This window comes from Neodiprion pinetum, chromosome 4 (genome assembly GCF_021155775.2).
Source record: "Neodiprion pinetum isolate iyNeoPine1 chromosome 4, iyNeoPine1.2, whole genome shotgun sequence".
Classification (NCBI taxonomy): domain Eukaryota; kingdom Metazoa; phylum Arthropoda; class Insecta; order Hymenoptera; family Diprionidae; genus Neodiprion; species Neodiprion pinetum.
Genome location: NC_060235.2, coordinates 5,785,319 through 5,801,815, shown reverse-complemented (window position 1 = coordinate 5,801,815; position 16,497 = coordinate 5,785,319). Strand labels below are relative to the sequence as shown.

General features: G+C 34.5%; 1 protein-coding gene across 4 annotated transcripts in view; it reads right to left on the bottom strand.

The window, feature by feature from the left end:
• The window catches only part of nAChRalpha4 (nicotinic acetylcholine receptor alpha4), a 136,289-nt gene that overhangs the window by 42,586 nt on the left and 77,206 nt on the right, over nucleotides 1-16,497 (bottom strand). The window lies entirely within an intron of this gene.

The window sequence follows — 16,497 nt, the reverse complement described above, 5'->3', positions numbered from 1 at the left end:
ATATGCACGTAAAAATTCGCGAGAAAAAAAAAAATAATAATAATAATAATAATTAGTGATCCAGTGACGTAATATGATGTTTGTCAATTTTCATTCTCTACGTACCGCGTGTAATTACGTAGTCAATTTAATAACGTACATACGTGCGTACGTAAATCCACACATGAATCTATAGGCGATAAATACATGCATCCGCGTGTAATTTTTACCACTTCCTATTTATTTTCGTACGTATAATGTGCGGGTGTGTTTGTGTGTTTGTGTTTGGGCGGATTTTTATGTAAAGCACAATAAAGTTTATATTACATCGTATAATATAACAAAAACCGAAGCACACATATTGAAATCAACAGGCAATACATTTATTTTTCATAAATATATATGTATATTATATATATATAAAGCACATATATATGTATATCGTTATCAAGCAAGATGATAATCTATGAATACTTTTATGTTACATGTATTATATTAGCTAAAACCACATAGTTTTTTTTTTTTTTTTTCGTTTTCTCTTCAACACTCATCGACACAAATTTATACACAGAATATATAAGCGATTCTCGTAATCAGTTCACACCTGAAAATCACAAGTGACAATAAGCAGCAGCGAAAATCAAAGAAATGCGTAAAAATGAAAAAGGATAACACGTGTCGCAACGTTTGTTTATTTTTTTTTTTTTAACCGCAGTTTGAATACGTTGGAAATTCAATCGCGCCAATAAAACAAAAACGAGAAGGAAAAAAGACAAAAAAGAAATGACGCAAGAGAAAATAGAAACAACGTTTTCCTCTTCTCTCTTTTTGTTTCTGTATTCGACAATGTGAGGAACGAATCGCTTTCCCGTTTCTTACCATGTACGTAGATACGTGAGAAACCTGCGACCGAGTTTTATTGCCAAATACACATGTTTCAAGTGCGCGAGGATGCGGAAAAAGCTACGTATTTATGTATTGACAAGGAGCCAAATCGAGTAAATATATACCAGAGACTTGTTGGTCGGTTCCGTGTGAATGATATTCGGTGAGAAATGAACCTCGGTAAACATGCGACGTGCCAATTATTCGGAAAAAATTTTTTTGTTATCTTTTTTACGTTCGTTTTCCATTCCTTTGTATTGAAAAATAATACTTAATTTTTCTTTTATTCGAAAATTAATTCCTTCACGAAAATCAAACAAATTGCTAAATTGCCAGTGATTGATAAATTTTCAATTTTGTTTCTTCTTCTATTCAATGCAGCACACTAGCTGATATTATTTCACGAGGTTGAACAAAGTCAGTTTCTTCAGGAGAATTTGTTAGAAAGTTGGGGGGAGAGAAACACTTGATTGAATTCAAGTGTTGCGAGATTGTACCGAATCGGTTTATTCTGCCAACCGTATCGCATCACGGGTAATTAACTTTATATTATTGTTATCATTATTACCTTTTATACCATCGCCCGAGTCGTTACGTACGTATAATAATAATATAAGAGGGTTGCATCGTGCAGCTTCTATTTCATCAAAGTCGAATTCATTTTTATCTCCCCACCCTTAGCTTCGCTTTACTTATTTCTTTACCGATATTTCGAGTACTTTTAAACGAGAACTCGTTTTTCGTGTAAATAGCGATACATATCTATCGTTTCTCGGTTGATTGCCTGATTCACATCCACGTTTTACGTTAAACGTTTATGACTTGGCCTCATTTCGATTTTTCTCGTACCTACCTATGTCGTATCTTAAAAGATTATTACGGAAACTATTATTCTCTAGTCTTTTCTCTGTACCGGGACAATCCTTGAAACTTGAAAATGAACCGCGCATGCGCCAAATAATTCAATCTCATTGGTCGGCCAAATATTCCCGCGGCGATATTCTTGTCTGCGATGCAGGCGAGCCAACCTGCGCAAAATGTGTACGTTTGAATTTTCAAAGAGCGTGAGCGTTGAATTCCGACCGTACTTTGAAGAATCGACTTTCCGACCCGACAACAAATGCTTCCGAAACCTTTCCGAGTCGCTGCCTCGATTATTTGAGATTCTAACCTCGAAAATTCGTATCAACTGCATCGCCGCAAGAAACAGTTTGACAGCCGAAACTCGGGATGGCCAGCCTGCGCGACAGCCGATAAAACTCGCGCATGCGCGGTTGATATTCAAGTTTCAAGAGATTGTCCCGGTATATGGAAAACTGAAAATCTGTTTCCCGTTTGTTCGTTTATAACTCGAGATGAACAGCACCGATTTTGATTCTAATTTTTTCTGCAGATAGCTGCAATGTTTGGTCAGATTTTAGGCTATTTTTCGTTACAAATAGAATAATAATTTTGAAGATCTAACAATATTTGTAAGCCGAGTCGGAATAAGAAACTCTTACAGATGGAAGTTAGGTTAACCCTTCGAGCCATAGTGGTAAGTATTCTTACCACCCATTTTGTATCCATTTTTTGTATATTTAGAGAACTTTGAAAACATATTTCTTTGCGGTTTTTTTTTTGCCATTTCTGATAGTATACTAATAGGTTTTTAATACTTGAGAGTGATTGTTGTGATATAATGTAAATTATTGTTAGATACAAAATACAAAATGGCGGATCCAATATAACCGATAAAAATTTGAAATTCGATCGAATATGAAAAACAAACTCTGTCCAGAGGTTTTTGGAGTCGCTAATTACGAATGTGATATCAGATTATGAAAATCCAGTATGGCGAATCAAATCAGCGAGCCCGAAAACCCCTGAATAGAGTTTTTTGCACATATTTGATCAAATTTGAAATTTTCATTTACCATATCGGATGCAACATCTTGAATTTTCAAATTCTGATTTCAGATTCGTAATCAGCGACCCAAAAAACCCTTGTAAAGATTTTCTTCACTGGATTCGATCAAATTTGAAATTTTCGTCCTCCATACTTTTGAATTTTTTAAATTTCACTTCAGATTTGTAATCAGCGTCACCGAAAATCGTTGAATACTATCTTGCTGTAAAAGTTGACTCGGCACAATAATGTGTGACTCAAAAGGTCAACTTAGGTTAGGTTAGGTAAGGTCAGGTTAGATTAGATTAGGTTGTATCAGGTTAAGTTTCAGGTTAGGTCAGATATCATCAACTTTCGTTCAAAGATTCTCAACAGTAACCAAGATTGTTTCATGCGAATAGAATTTTCATTTTATTTTGCAGTTTTTCTTTTTTTCTGTTTTTTTTTTTTTTTTTTTCAGCACTTCCCAATATTCAAACTAATATACCTAACACTCAATTCGTCATTCGGTTTTGAAATTCACCGAGCATACGGAGAACAGAGACTGAAAACAAGGAGTTCTACTCGTGTCTGTGCGCATCTAACGAGACGGTGAGTCTAGCTGTATATGGATTGGGGGTTGAAAATATATATACATATGTGGTGGCGTTATTTAGGGTTGATTAGAAATTATGTAAATCGTCCGTCACAATGGCGCTGGGCTGGTATGCACACAGCATAAACCGAGGGGTCGAAATTAGATCCTGAAATTTCGCGTCACGTTGAACCTGCAGCTTTGGATTACGCGGGTAACTCAGACCGGGAAAACTAACCCCGTGAGTCGAGTTCGCGATAACTATAATATCCGGTTTGTCGCCGGAAGCACGCTCGTCTCGCTTTATATTTCGAATCTCGCACGACGCTGTCAAAATGTTAATTTCAACTTTACACCGCTCCCGCAAAATTATTCCTCGAATACATACATAGTAAAGTTGCATTGACTCGTACGAATTGTCAGGCGTAAGCTTGTTTTCGAAAACAAAAATTCGACGAAATTTCTCCTCTCTTTCAATTCGTTTTAATTTATTTTTCTTCAGGTTGAGTGGTCTGTTTTTATTTTTTTATTTTTTTTTCCCGATTTTCATCGGAAGAAACGCGCACAGGTTATTTATTTTATATTCTTTTTATCGATGATCTTTTCAACGTCGTCCCGCCAAAATTGCCAGTTTATTTTTCATTCGTATTTAATCCCATTGACCGTATGACGGAATTCTTTCGAGTTTTGTAAACTCGGCGTAATTTCAAAGGCCGGAGGATATTCAAAAGGCAAACAAGAAGGGTTAACTCGACGTGAATAGAGACGAAAGATTTCATTCATTCACAAAACGAATTGTGTTACAGTAGAGCAGTACGTTCGTACGTTTTGACGAAATAATTCCCACTCGTTGAAAAAATTTAACGCGAATTAACAAACACTTTCGAATTTCGTATTTTTCCTGTGTCTAATATCATCTAATTTATAATTGACATGTTTGTGGAATTTTATTGGTCTCAAACCTAATGTATTCGAAAGATATATTCAAAAGCTCGAACTAAATTGGTTGGAAAAATTATTACGTCGTTTGTATCCTTGGAAGAATTATACATTTGAAGATAAATGAACGAAACCGTAACGAAAGAGAAGAACTAAAAGTAAAACAATAGTGAAACGTTTCGGTAGCTTGAAAAAATGTCACGAAGAAACGGATGGAAAAAGACTAAACAATATAAGACGGTGAAAATAAATAAATGGCAACAAAATGAAATACCATTAATCAGAGTCCCGCGTGATCGGGAAGCCGAGTTAATCTGGTTTGCCTTTGTGTTTTTGTCCGCAAGACTCTTAGCAGTGCTTGACTGATGGATCGATGGCGAAAAGTAGAAGAACACAGTCACCTATCGCACCTTGCCGCCTTGTTCCTAAATTGCTTCTGTTGAACTCTAATTTTTGTCCTTCTGTCTCCCCATTATCGATCCTTGCTGATTTAGGCTCGCGTTTTAGACGCGCGAAAAAAAGTCACGGACCAAGATCAGCAGCCTTGAATTTTTCACCCTAAAGCCAATCAAAGCGCAAATTTTTGAAAGTTGAGAAAGCTACCGAGAAATTCAGGATTCCTGAAATCAGTGGTTTTTTTAATTTTTTGGGCTTTTTTTTTTTTTTTTGTCGACACGTTTTATCACTGGATAATTGTGCATTGAATATTTGTCACATTAATGTGTTAGCAAGAGCTAGGGTTATCTATTAGAAAATACGAGAATCGTAAAGAAAATTTTACGTATCGAAGATTAGTCTCTAATCGCTCAAAAATCGAGTTTACTCTGAGATGATTAATTTTATCGAGAAGACTGTTTCATACGAATTCATTGAAACACTTTTCTTCGTCACGTAACATTTGCAACTTTTCACTGATGTTGATTGTCATAAAAAAAAAAGAAGGCGGCGTCTTAAATTGACAATTGAAAAAAAGGAAATCCGTGTTCCAGTGAATTCGTAGAAAATAGTCTTCTGAGTGAAATTACATCGTAAAGTAAAATCGGGCGAATTTAATGGACTTTGAAACATTTTGAAGTGATTCGAAACAAAGCATCGATGTATGTGTACCTAAACTTTTGTTCATAATTCCGTTACTCTCTATTTTTGTATTTTATGAAGAGATATCTTCGTAGTTTTGTAAAGTACGATAGTTTAATAACTATTGCATAATCTGTTAATGAAATTAAAAAACGTGCCAAATTTTGGCGAATCGAATCTTCTTATCGACCCCCGTTAAGGGTGAACATCAAAGGCTGTGGAAACGTTGAGTTTTGTCCTTTCTGCAAGGATCTTAGGACTTTAGTCAATGTTCTTGTCAGTCGCAAATAATCTCCTGCTGCGTTAAAGTCGAGCACTTTCAAAAGGATGACAATAAATTCGGACACGTATCCGTTGTTAAAGGATTTCCTCAAAATGCCCGAAGGCGAGCAAGGTACTCGGAAAAATTCGACGCTTTACATACAATCCTATAATAACTTTGTTGTGTAAAACATTCGTGTCTCCGCATCAGCGAAGCAAAGCAGAGGAAATGAAAGACAAGAATTTTGAATACCTCGAGGTGGTTTTTAAATTCAAAAACTGACGGCAACTTTTTACTTCAAGTTTGACGTTTGAATTAACCGCCAGCAACTTTCGGCGCAAGGATTAAACATCGAGGAGAAAAATACATTAAGGCTAGTCTGGGATTATTAAAACAACCAACTTTTATCGTCGACGGATTTTCTCGTTCATTTTAACTTCTTATCCGAATTCCGATTTCGAGACAAGCAATTTCCCATTCGGAACAATCGCAGGGAAATTTTGGCACGAGGAACTCGCGACAAAGTGAAAGAAAAAAGGAAAAAAACAAATTCGACGCTACTTCTTGTTTTTCGCCTGTTTTATTCCGTCGGTTTTTTTTTATACCGCTTCGAGCAAATCGGTTTCCCTGAAAATTGGGCAAATCGAGTGATAGAAATTCGGAACGGTCGGACGCCGCCGGATCGCGTGATACTCCGGCAAATCGTAAAGTGTTAATTTTCCGGCCCCTTTAAGAACCTTTCGCCGGAGGGAGAGGGGGGGGGGGGGGGCCAGCGACCCTTTGGACTGTAAAAAAAAACCGAGATACGTTGAGCGTATCCAATAGCAGAGGCGCGTGCAGGAATCAGATTACGGCGACAAACGCGAATGCTCGAAGAGACATTGTAGGATAGGAGATTCCGAGTCCTGAAATTAGTCGCTGGGTATAAAAATCCACGAATTTTTACATTGAAAAGTGTCTCTGATTGGTGAAACTTTTTTTTGCCAAACGCAGCCTGGTGTTATTGATAATTATTAAAAACTCGTGAGAAAACGGTGATCGATCGTTTGATACAAAAGTTGAAAATTATCGTTACGGATTTTATCATCAGAAATTTTTTCGAGCTTTGTGCGGTTTTTTTTTTTTTTTTTTATTTCATCTTCGAAAATTGACGATGAAAAATATTTTTCCTCCAACCTTTTTCTTTGAATTCTTGATTGATATTATTTTAACGTTCCGAGTGGAATGATTAAGTGATTATATTTCTAAGCATTCACAAAGAGTGGAAAAATTGTACAGTAAGATTACAAAGAGAAAGAAGAAGAAGAAGAAGAAGAAGAAAAATTCCGTTGCGTTAGTAAAATTTTTTTAATAAAATTATTGACATCGGATCAATACAAGGAATGTTCGAATTTGTGTTTGAAAATTGATTTGGAACGGATAAATTTTGATAAATAATTATTCAAATATTCAGACTAAACGATTTCGTGGCAATATTCTCGCAAACATACAAAACTGACAAAAATCTCGAAAATTATCGACAAGAAGTTGACAAAAAAAAAAAAAGTACGAATAAGATAAAAATAAGAATGCTTATCGTCGAATGAAACGAACCTGTGTGCACAAGGAATGTGGAGAATTTTTCAAGTGGAAAAATACAAACTTTATGCCGAGTGTGTACGATGCTTACAAGCTTGAATCTGACGACGAGGACGAAGACGATGCAACGAAGAAGAAGAAGAAGAAGAAGAAGAAAAGGAAAAAGAAGAAGCGTTGCTGAGCTTGAAGCACGAGTGCAGTATAAGAAAATTCGCGAAAGGGTGCTTTCAAGATGTCAAAGCTGGAAGAGTAGCTGCAGGTGCACGATGCGCACAACATACACACACACACACATGCATACATGCATTATAACCACGCGCTGAGAATAAGAGACAAGATTTCATGCCGTTGCATCGTGCGATATATCTTCTAAACTCGCGTGTTGTTAAAATATATGCAAGATTGCAAGATGGACGGGGTGCATTGAGTGCACAAGGTATAATGTGGGGGTCCTACGACAAGGATGAGAGTGGAAATATGCTGGGGAAACATGCCATGCACGTGTAGAGCAGTGACGAAAATATAAAGCTTCGACTTACGAGGGTCTAAAAACGAGAGAGTAAACTGGTGAAAAAATTGGGGTATTTTGGAAATTTATGTCTCGGACAATTTTTTTTTTTTTTTATTTCTTGTTGCTCTGATTTTTTCCGTGAATTTTGAAGTTTTGAGAAAGTATAAATTACGAATATAATCATGATTATGTTAGATTTGATCTAGTTTTTATGTTATTGTAGCGTTGTAAGGAGGGTGATGGTTTCTAATGTAGTAATGATTTTATTCCCATGTCGACCGTAAAGTTGACAATTTTTATACCTCGAAAGAGGTACGAAAGTAGCATATTTTTACGTAAAACGAATTTGCGGGAGATATGAGGTCAGTTTAAAAGTACCAATTTAAAAGTTCCAATTTTCAAATAAATATTGCGGCCAGAGTTGAGTCGGAAACGAAGTCCTATATTATAGTACAGGAATGAAAGTTGACTTTATTCCCTTGTTACGTAATGTATTATTATTCGGAAATTCTTTCTTCTCGAACATCAAAATAATACAGGCGATAAAAAAAAAAAAACATGTTTTCCCTCAAGCTGTGTATTATTTTTTTAATAAACTTCAGTTAAAAAAAAAAAAGCATAAAACAAAATAGAATTTATCATCTGAATATTGCTTTTTTGATTCACACATGAAAATGTCGATAAAATAATTAACAGTAGCTAATTTCGAAAAACTAACTCATACTTCTGGGATCGTTGACATGAAATCTTAACAGGCGCGCTTGAATATCAAGGGCGAAAAAAACTTGGGAAAAATTAGAAGTTTGTCGATAGTGTTTAATTTTTATACATTTTTTTTATCAGAATCGATTGACGAGAAGTATTTTTAGACACTTGATCCTTTTTCCTGAGATATCAACTTTTTTATCTCGCATGTTTCTTTCTTTTTTTTTTTTTTTTTTTTATCGGTTGTGTGAGAAAGTTGAAAATTTGAAAACCCAATTTCATTTTCATTTCGAACGGTCGCGATTTTAATTGAAAAAATTGAATCATGAAAAAGTGGATAAACTCACTAAAAATACTGTCTTCAAATTTGAAGCGAACTAATTTTTATAACCAATAACAATACTCCCTATGGAGTAATTCGAATTGAAAACAAAAAAAAAAAAAAAATACGAAAAAAGCTCAATTTACGTACTTTTGAATAAAACAAATCACAATAGAATTGAGTAATCCGTTATCGATGTATAAATTTCCAAAATTCACCCACTTCTTCAGCCGTTTCCTCGTCGTTAATTTTATACTTATCATTTTCACATTTGAAGCATATCCAGAGATGAATACGTAACGCAAAATTAGAAGCCTGATTAAAAGTTAATTAATTACCCTTAGTTTGTTTTTATAAATATTAGTTTTGTTCCTTTTAGATGGTGAATTTATTATCTATATCTATATATTGACGTTTCAGCAGCTGTAACCGAATTTATTTATTATAATCTATTTTGTTTATTTTTTTGAGCTATCTTTAGAATACATATATAAGAATAGGTCATTCTGCGATACAGAGAAGTTTTTTTCATAAATAATTGAGCAGTTCAATAAAGAATCCGAAAAATCCAAACTACTGTTTCAGAGTTGGAACAGTTGCAGAAAATTTGTTTAAACACAAACAGAAACGGTGAGGATCGGACACTGGTCGTCTTCGCATAGAATTTGCCCGTGTATAATTGACAAGATCGCAAACTATTATAAATTCTAACCAACCCCTAAAGAGCGATGAAAATCTGTCGAATTTCGAAACATTTCAATATACAAACGGACGAGGTGGCTAAATTCCAAGCTAAAACATTACCGAGAAATTAATTTTCAACCCTCCGTCGCTACGAGAGTGAGGAAATACAAAAAGGGGCGTGAAAATTTACCGTTACGCATGAAATTGTGGTGGAGTGGGTGAGAAAAAAAAAAGTAATAAAAATAAAACAAATAAAATAAAAATAGAGTCGGAATAAGAGAGAAAAAACTACCGAAAAGCTAATAAAAATGAATCTCATTCGGAATACTCGCGACGTTTGAAACGCTGGTGAAGAGACGGGGCGAAAAAATATTCTAAAGATCGTTATCGTTAATTTATATGTGATTATTAAAAAATATTCAAAACCGTCTCAAAGTTTCACCTTCTTTCAAATGATCTCGCAAAAATTTTATTTTTTTTTTCGAACTATTTTTGATTAATTTCATGATGAGCTGATTTTTGATTTCAAATTACTTTCGACCGATCCGAATAATTTCGTGTCAACAGAAATCAATGTTTGACGTTTCGAGTGTAACAAAAAATATCGTGAAAAATTTTTCGCTGTATGTAATACACGTTGAAATTAGTCAGATTCCATGAAAAATGTTATAAAAATAATAGTAACGATGAATTTGCAGTTTCGAGAATGATTTTATCACCGAATTTCAACTACAATAAAAATTGTGAAGCTGAAAAATACGTATATTTAGTAATAGTTTTTTGAATAAGTTGAATATTCGTCATAAATATAATTGTTGGTCAATGCAAAATGAAGAAAAAAGGAAAAAAAGAATAGATTTTACTGTCTGAAATTTGACCGAAACAATATCAAAATCCGTGTGAATAATTTTATTATAAAAAAAACCGCATCTTTGTTTAAGCTTTTAATATATTATGAAATTGAAACATTTTATTATCGTTTCGAATCGTTGATTATTGAAGATCAATATTTCACGTTATCTGGTTAGTTTCAGCTAGTGTATTTTAACTATAATTTTTAAACCACATAGTAAACATTACGCATATATTCAAAGATTTGAGATTGCTTTGTTAAATTCGAAGCACGTTCGGTGGATAAATTAGCAGCTGCGTTGTCTAATTTTCGGAAGCATTTACGAGTATTACACACCCTGTGTGAGCATAAGACTAAAGTCTAATACATATGCGTAAATGGAGTGGAAAATCCCTCCCTGAAGATCTGAGCAAATTGAGGATTACGCAAAACCTGAGATATTAAACTTACCCAAATTATCTGTTTAAACGTCTATTTACCCGAATTCAATTTATCGTATTAAAATAAACCGAGTGTCAAACAATTCTTAGCGATGGAAATATGAGCCAAGCTAATTATAATTATATGCATGACAAGTTTGGAAAATGACAACAAATACGGTGACTGAATTTTATCTTATCGTTATCAACATCGTTTGACGGTCATGAATTTGACATTTTTAATCTGTGAGAAAAAATTGTAAGGCTGTTCTATCATTGGTGTTAATATTGATTTTATTCCCAACTCAAGCATAAAGTTAATTTTCTTGTCCTCGAAAGTGGCATATTTTTCCCTAAAACGCATTTGCCGGAAATATGAGATTATATTTCCCGCAAATCCAAATCAGCCGGAAATATAAGGCCAATTTAAAAGTCTCAATTTTAAATAAATATTGCGATCCGAGTTGAGTCGGAAATAAAGTCCTTTGTGTAAAACAGGAATAAAAGTCCACTTTATTCCCTTGGTACGTAATGTACTATAATGTATGATGTACGAATAAAAAGATATATGAAGAGATTTCGCTCGATGTAAACGTTTGAAGAGTAAAGAAACACAAAAGACTATTTTTACACCCTCGTATAAAAATTACGATTAAAATGACTCGGACGTATAAAATTGGTATGAAGGGGGGGGAGGGGAGGGGGAGATGAATATAATTTTTGCCAGTGAATACAGATGAATGAAAAGCACGGCATTAACAACGCTAAGAATTTTCGCGTGTGCATATTACACTGCGAAATCTAGTCATTTTCATCGAAGAAAATTTCGTGCAATTTTGTTGAAAGTAATTTTTATTACAAAAACGTAATGATTTGCGGTTTTGCGTCTCGCGCGATTTTATAGCTTGATTTTTATTTTGAGTACACTTTTGCGATACACGTATAATACACGATGAATTTGCATGTAGGTAGGTTGAAGTGAACAATAGGCGTATCGAATTTGTTGTTTCGACAAGAAATTGATGCTTAAATTATTTTTATCATGTAATAGTCGTTTATCGATTATTCATCAAACTGTTATATGAAGATCTCGTAAAAAGTACAACAATCGAAAATATTCGAATTGTGAAGTATAAGCTTAGATATCGATGCTTTATTTTAAATCGCTTTCAAATCGTTTGAAATGTAAATTGTTAAAAAAAGTGATAAAATTTGATAAATCCTCAATGTACGACAGTCATATAATAAGATTGTTGAAAGGTATCGATTTTTTGCGAATCAACCTCCTCAAGGACTTAACAGACGAGACCGCATGTCTGCATGAAGAGAGAAAAAAAATTGTCAATAATTATTGCTCTCGAATGTGAATTATATGCAGATGATTTATCGCTGGTAATGTGATCTCTCTTTTTAGAGAACAGACAATAAAGAACAATCAATCTTGATTTACATAGGACAATAATTATTTAATTATTACCGCGGTATGATTTATTTCGTTCATATGTATTATACGTGTGTATCACATTTTTATGTACATGTTTTAATAGGTATTTTAATATTATGTGTATGTATAGCGTACGGAACGAAACACGTAACAAACGTATATACACACATACATATATACCTATACCTACGTATATGATGCATTCCACACGAAAGCGACCTACGTATGACCCTCACAATCAACGATTCTTTTTATTTTCAAGTACGGTGTAGAGTGCAATGTAAAAAAAGTTTTTAAAAATTTATCCCTCACTGAAAATTTATATTTTTTTGGGAATTACAGATTTTATACTCACTGCTCCCAGAAAGATAACCTAATTTTTGATGGAATAGCACTGATCGATTGGCTTTAAATTCTTCTCATGAACTCTTTCTTGAAAAACATCAATTTTGAGACCAAGATGGAATTGGGAAAGCTTTTGGTGTAGAAGCTACAGGCGAAAGAAATAATTCAAATGTGATAAAAGTTGAATTAAATATAAATTTAAAGAATAAAAATTTATATTTTTCACGTTGTTTCTCACTTTTCAATTTATACTTGTTTCCTCAGTAGCTTCAAAACCAAAAGTTTCCCCAATTCCAACTTGGTCTAAGAATTTTTTTATTCTAAGAAAGAGTTCATCAGAAAAATTTAAAAGTCATTCGAAAATTGTGTTTTTGTGTTCTTGGGAGCTGTAAAAATAAAACCTGCAATACCAAAAAATCTAAAGCTCAACGAAACATGATTTTTTTTTTGTACACTCTACACCATACTTAAAAATAAATAAAATCGTTGATGACGAAGGTCAGACGTAGGTCAGTTTGTGTTGGAATGCCTCATACATAATCATACGTACATATGCATATACATGTATAGATAAATAATTACCCAACAACGCCACACAACTCCAACAGCATCCTCATGGAAAAGGTATAAAATATGATATGTGCGTTCTCAAAAATATTTGACAGCACAAGCACAACGATGTTATTAAATACTCCAGGATAAAATATGTACGAAGTAAAAGATAAGAAGGAAATAGATTGCATTTGAATAATCAATAAGCTAATAGATAGAATTTTTTCTGCTTTGACGTTTTGATTGGTTTTTATTTTTCTATTTCTTTTTCCTTTTACAACAAAGAAACTTCCCAAGATACACTAACTCATTTTCTAGTTTCGCAACGTTTTCGAAATTTTGTTATTATATTGATCATCAGGAACGAAGGGAAATTAGACAAAGCGAGTCTAAGCCAAAAGACCCTTTCTTATAATTAGGACGCAATTGCGTCTCCGCTAATTAACTACCCCGATACCCTAATTACTCTGAAAATCATCTTTGGCATCAGCGTCGACGATACGAACGTCTTTGAAAGGATCGCGAACCTCGCGGGGAAAGAATTTTGTCACTAACTCGACTTACGAACAAAATTAACTAGAGTTAATTAAACTTTTTGACGGTTAGTAGGAAATTTTTTGGATATTCAGTCGTTGTTTTATTACTAAAAATATTTTTTTTTTTCTGCGCTTCGATTAATCGCAATTCGTATCTAATTATGAAATCCTGTAATTCCTTGTAATTGTGAGTTAATCGTAAAAGGTTATTGAATTTGAAACGAATCCCGTAAGCATAGTTTGGAAAATTGAAAGAAGTTGGCAAAGTAATTACCAGCATAAAAATTAAACGCTACGGAATTTAATTTGCTGTCGGATAAAATCGCAGTTCGGTAAAATTTGTACAATTTTCAAAAATTTTTCACAATTCTGATAACGCCGCGAAGATCTTGTGAAAATTTCGGATTTCCAAAACATGGAACGAACTCTACACAAGATAAAGATCGCCACGACCAGGATAAGAAAATGGGTTTGAAACCTAATTGAAATACAATTAAATTCGGCACGGGAAATTACGACAAATAAACGCGAACTTTTGCAAATGAACTTGTTAATAAAAGCTGCAACTAGTTATATTTTTGCGGCTATGAAGCGCAGCTTTAAGTCGCAGTAATCCAAGTGCAAAGTCAATGATTCGACGAATGACTCGCTAATCAACCGTGATGACTTCACGTGACGCGGTCAGTCATCTGAGATTTTGAGTTTAATTTTAGCACGATTCACTACGCTTATGGCTAATTCTAATCACTGAGTTTAGAAACAAGTTTTTCGCCACAGAAATCAGACCACTGATATTGCAATAATTTTGCAGATTGGAAATCGAGTAATCATAATTTGCAAGTTTTCGCAAACAGAAAAAAAAAAAAACGAAATAATGCTTCTAAAATTTTAATTGAAATATATAATTGTTTTTGCACGCTTTTGACAAAATTCCAGAAGGATCAGAGCTGATATAATAAAGTTCTTGGATAATATTTAATCGTGATTAACGGAACGGCACGTGAAAACAACGATTGTAGAAAATTCTGCAGTGTTTTAACGGGTAACAGAAATACTTGATGTACAACTGTTGTTTGAATGCGAAAAGTTTTGCGCGTTACGATGAAGTATTCGAAGGAGAAGAAAATAAGAAGTAAGATAAGTTACTTACTAAGCGAAAATTCTCAATTTAAGTGGCATCGATTTCCCGTCGTATTTTATCGTTCTAACGTCATTGGATTCGAAAAATAGTAGAGAAAGTGAGTGGGAAAGTTTTTGTTTCCGAACGTGGAATATTAATCTCGACAACGTTTGCTATGAATATTTTATAAATGGGCAGAAAGAAAAAAAAAAAACGGGTATTCGTGCAAATTGAAAATTTCGTGACGCTTATTTACGAGTATGAAAAAAGCTTGGGGAATTTCGCGTCAAAGGAATAAATAAATTGATGAATAAATAATTGTGAAAATTCCGAAATCCACACCGAGTTCAAAGATCGTAATGGCGAGCTTTTATCAAACCATTCAAACCCATAACGAACGAGGGCGCGGCCACGGTTTTCCATCCTTCTAACCCCTGCAGCGATAGCGGAAGAAGAGACACGGAGGGATATATATACGGGGATGAGAGAAGAATGCAGGGATGAAAGCAATAACGATTCTCCCTACTCTCCGGTTCCGGGGAGAATCTACAACTGACAATGAAATTAACGCTCGGCATATTATAAATTACAACGTTTATTCATTATTCCTTACCCCTAAAGCGAAAGCTTTTCACTCGCACAGCTGACGGTTTAATTTACATTTTTTTTCTTCTACCCATCAATTATTCTTAGTTTTCGTAATTCCTTTTTTTCTTCCGCATAAAAATTTTCCCTCTCAGAATTCAACGAGCAATTTGAATTTGATTTCAATATATTGTAATGACGTTGAGCCTGAACAAAAATTTTATAGCAAATTAAGAATACATGTCACAGGTTTTTTTTTTTAACCGTTTAAAACTAATCTGATCATTCGTAAAAAATATCAAAACGAATTACCGGTAATAATTTCGAATGAAAAGTGAATAAATCGATTTAGAAGTAAGATTATTTAAACGAAGGAAAATTATAAAAATTATCAGTTACTGCACGTGTTAAATATTCTTACTATTATCAACGTTGTATTTTATTGTCGTGTTCGATATCTTTTTGAAAGGAAGAAACGTTTCGACGGTTTGGTTTCATCGGTTAAACTAACACCGGCTGCCTCGACAAATCACTTGAGTGAGCTACTCTGTACCTGAATTCTTGATTTTGGAATTCAACGACTGTCATTTCCAGCCTCGGAATCAGCTGCGCGCACTTTGGCTGGCAAATAAGGCAAATCGGACATCGAACAACCGGCAGAAAACCACGAAATTCAATTACAAATAGCTATATGGTTGTCCCGTATACCTAAATACCGGGAGAATCTCTTGAAACTTGAATATCAACCGCGCATGCGCGAGTTTTATCGGCTGTTCGCGCAGGCTGGCCATCCCGAGTTTTCAGTTGTCAAACTGTTTCTGACGGCGATGCAGTTGATAGGAATTTTCGAGGTTAGAATCTCAAATAATCGAGGCAGCGACTCGGAAAGGTTTCGGAAGCATTTGTTGTCGGGTCGGAAAGTCGATTCTTCAAAGTACGGTCGGAATTTAACGCTTACGCTCTTTGAAAATTCAAACGTACACATTTTGCGCAGGTTGGCTCGCCTGCGTCGCAGACAAGAATATCGCTGCGGCAAGATTTGGCCGACCAATGAGATTGAATTATTTGGCGCATGCGCGGTTGATTTTCAACTTTCAAGAAATTGTCCCGGTATGTGTTTATTTCGGGACAACGAGGCGCCACCTATGACCCTAGAATTCATCCATCAACGTCAGCTAACTACTTCCATTTTAGGTCAGGCGAATTATCAAACAAAACCTACATACGTTCCAGGAATCT